Here is a 3,918-nt window from a genome sequence, read left to right on the forward strand (position 1 = left end):
CTTTCTGGCGGGCAAATGTGTTGCAGTGTTAGATTTCATATTAGGCGACAGAGTGCAGAGAAAAATTGTCAGTCCGGGACCGTTCGAGCGCGCTTCAGCCAATCTTACGGTGGGGAACAATTTGCTTTGAACTTTGCGCAGGATTTAAACACCCAGCTGCACTGCATACATGTGGTTCTTATGTATTTATTGTAAGCAGATGCACTGATCACGGGTGTGACAAAGAAAAAAGCATTAGCTGCTAATCTCTGCAGCAGATGCATGATAAAGATACAGAAGGTGAAACAAAGAGTAGCCTATCTGCAGCTGCGTATTTAACGCTACGTGGAGAAGTTATTTGGGTTCAGACAGACCGCAACAAGGCATGTCCCGCGGCTTTAGGTTTCTGGCAGAATAGGGACGGGTAGTGCGTCTCTGGAAACAGGCATACAGGTGGATCTGATAAACCTATGTGGTCACTGTCAGTGGATTGACTTTCACTTTGCTCCTCAACATCCACTCCACACCTTCCGCCAGAGGATACTCGCGTAGACCTGTACAGGTGCAGCAGGACCAAAATGTCTATATTCACATCACATGTACACAGACTTTGGACAAATGCTGCTATTGACGCACCAGCAGTTTAATTTCATTTTTAACCGACAAGCTTTAAGATGGAATAGAACTTCTCACCTCACCAAAATGGTTTTACCTTACACTCTAACTGCAAATTACATGTCTGAATTCCATAAACCAGCACTAAATTAAGGCCTGTGGACTGTACTCCTGCAGAGCAGGTGTCTCCATAACACTCACCAGAGAGCTAAAAGTGACCTTACCTGTTAATTTCCTAAACATAAACAGACATTTAGTTATGCTTTAGTGCCATGTTTCCCCACGGTGATCACATTGGCATTAATTGGATACACACTTTAGATATTGTTAAGACACAATATTTCCTAGCAAACATCAGCCATGATGAAGTATAGTCATTGATGTGCTGATCAGCCTGTAATTAACTGGCTTGGTGTTAACGCACCTTGTTTGTCTTTTCCTCGATCAAAAGGTAGAAACTTTTCTGAAATGGCACGCAGCCGACAAGAAAAACATCATGATCCTGTTTTATTAGAGTGACAGGTTTGGATTGAAAACTATTACTATAATTGTATGTCAAAAGATTTTACAAAATCGTGGTGCAATTTCCTTCAGTGGTAATTACTTATTATGTCTATAACTTAAAATAACTCTTATCCTTTGTATGCTCTATTAGAGAGGAGCGAAAGAACAAACATTTACTCAGGAGGGGTGGGCCGCGCCTGTACCGCCAGATATCTTTGAGGCTTGGTCCCATAGTAGATATACAAATATTGCTAATATTAATGCATTTGTTGTGTGGCAGTATAGAATATAGGTATTTTGTGATAACTGGATTTAGATGATTTTTCTTATATTTAGGGGTGGGGTCAACTCACTCACTCATATTCTTGAAATGTTATTACATTATGTTTATTTTCCCCTGACTTTTTGCTTTCCTGATACATTGGAATGTGTTTGTGTGTATATGCAGATTTCATGTGTTGATGCCCAAGTGTGTGCACCTGTTGTGTAATTATGTGTAACTTCAGTTAATTTCATTTAATATTCCCACTTGTACAGTTGGAACATTGGTGAGGTTTTGTGTGTTCGTGTGCATTGGAGGGTCAAACACGGTGTAGGAGGGGGTCGCAAGTGTGGGTGGGCATTTGATGGCCTTGTTAAACTTTGAAGACATGCTTACATGATTCTTTATAAATGTGTGTGTGTGTATGTGTGTTAGGAGAATGTGCATCCATGTGCAATTCAGCGGACAAGTGTATAGATGGTCTTGAATTTCAGCATTTCTGTGTGAATGTGTTAGTGTATCTTTTTGCATGTACGTACGTGCTTGTGTGTGTGTGTGTGTGTGTGTGTGTGTGTGTTTGTTTTTGTGTGTAGTCTATGTCTGTACAAGTGGCCTTGTAGGTTCCACACAGCACCGCTCACTGGACTGCATGCAGTACAGAATGTCATCGTTAGCTGTGTACTAGCTCAGTGAATAGGAAAAAGAAGCCCCTGCAACAGCAACGTCCTCTACTTTTATTAGATATGTGACGACTTATGTGTCAATGTAAGCGTGTGATGTGACATATAATTTAAAAGCATAAGCAGTGCTGATTTTACAAAATTGTGGATGATGGTTTTCCTGATAGTTTCCTATGATTGATTTTTATCAGTTTAGTAATGTGCTTCATAAATATAACTCTGATGATCCGTTTCAACATTGCACATTAAGTTAAGTTTATTGGTGTCTTATTGACTACAGTCGACACACTGCCCACATGTAAATCCGGAGCCTAGAGTTAAAGTTAAAGAAGTAAAAAATACTGTCCGTTAAGGGGTAATACTGTGAAAAAAAATTGTATGTAAAAGCCACACAATTTATGTTCAAGGCAGCAACACTTCACCCCTATAAGCCTGAAAAGTACCTGTAAAAAGTTTGTTGTTTTATTGTTTATGGAGCACAGTGATAAACAGCTGGGTCAAGCTAGAATTCAAGTCAGTTGCAGTTTTCAAATTTAAAAATAACATTCAAAAATTCATAATAATGTATGAAACCCTACCTGCATCTACTTCTCTGCTCTTTATCGATACACTATGAAAGGCACTCTGACATATGTTATGCTTTCATAATTTGCATTAGGACTGGGCTGGAAGTGTGTTTACCCATTTGTTGGTAAAAATATGAGCGTCTCAAAAATACAGTAAGTACTGAGCATCCAAATCCAGCTGACCAGAGCCACCATGCTGCCAGAAGAACAAAACCTTTTACTTTTCACGCTTACAGAGGGTTGATATGTCAAATGTTGAGTGGAGTAGTTACAGTAATAGTAGTCAGTGGTGTGAAAACAGCCCAACAACATTTTTTGCATTTCTCAGATGGGGCTACTGGTAGTGCTTTGGTTCACACATCTTGATCTGACGAAGAAGGATGCATGGCCAATGAAGGACTGACATACAATATCATCCAGATAAAACTATGTAGTGGATCAAACGACTTACATACAACAAACGTTATCTTAATTGATTCCAAAGTTGTCTTCTTCTGCTACTAATTGCAATATCACCCATGTGGGTAAAATTTAGATGTACATTTGTTTTTACAAACTTTAAAGCTTTATGGGGTGATTTTGTGTTATTAATGAACCCTCCTTACATTCAAGCCATTGCCAAATAAGTCATACAAAGCTAATGAAGACTATCAGCTCCACACAACTCTCTGTATTTCTCAGAATGGCTATGTTCAGAAGTGTGGTGTCGTCTGTCGACTTCTGCGCGCAGAAACTTAATCGTCCATGTCTTCCTTGGCTACTAGAAACTGCGTGGGGGAGGAGTGGCTTGTATCATGAGGACAGTTTTGTTGTCATTACTTCGAATTCCTCATGGGGAGACAGAAACTACGTAGTGTAGCTGTAAGTTTGTTAAAAATATTTTCTATCAATTCACTGCATATTTTCTTTTTACTTCTCATGTAAGTCTAAAAGTACTTTTGCAATATTAATTCCACCCCGTGTTTTTATGTAGTACTATGGTCGCATAATGAAAAGTCTACTTAGCTTCAAGCCACTACATCGAGAAACTGCATCTTTCAAATTAATCAGACAACATGATTTTTTATTCGTAGAATATGTAGTTTGTAGATTATAGTCACAATTCTATTAAAAAACAGGTGCAGTCTGTGTTTGTTCAGCCCAGTCATCACAATGTTGCCGACCAGTGTTGTCTTCCACCAGGGGCCCAAAAGTAAAAAATCTTTAAATTATATACATACCGGCTTTAATCTGTAATGTTTTATACGGTCTATGTACATTATATATATATATATATATATATATATATATATATATATATATATATATATAT

At 38.4% G+C, this 3,918-nt stretch overlaps 1 protein-coding gene across 5 annotated transcripts in view; it reads left to right on the forward strand.

Annotated features, from left to right (window-relative positions):
* grm3 (glutamate receptor, metabotropic 3) overlaps positions 1-3,918 on the forward strand; it is a 39,942-nt gene that overhangs the window by 185 nt on the left and 35,839 nt on the right. The gene's annotated exons all lie outside the window — the stretch shown is intronic.

The sequence above is a fragment of the Etheostoma cragini genome, chromosome 8 (assembly GCF_013103735.1).
Source record: "Etheostoma cragini isolate CJK2018 chromosome 8, CSU_Ecrag_1.0, whole genome shotgun sequence".
Taxonomy (NCBI): Eukaryota; Metazoa; Chordata; class Actinopteri; order Perciformes; family Percidae; genus Etheostoma; species Etheostoma cragini.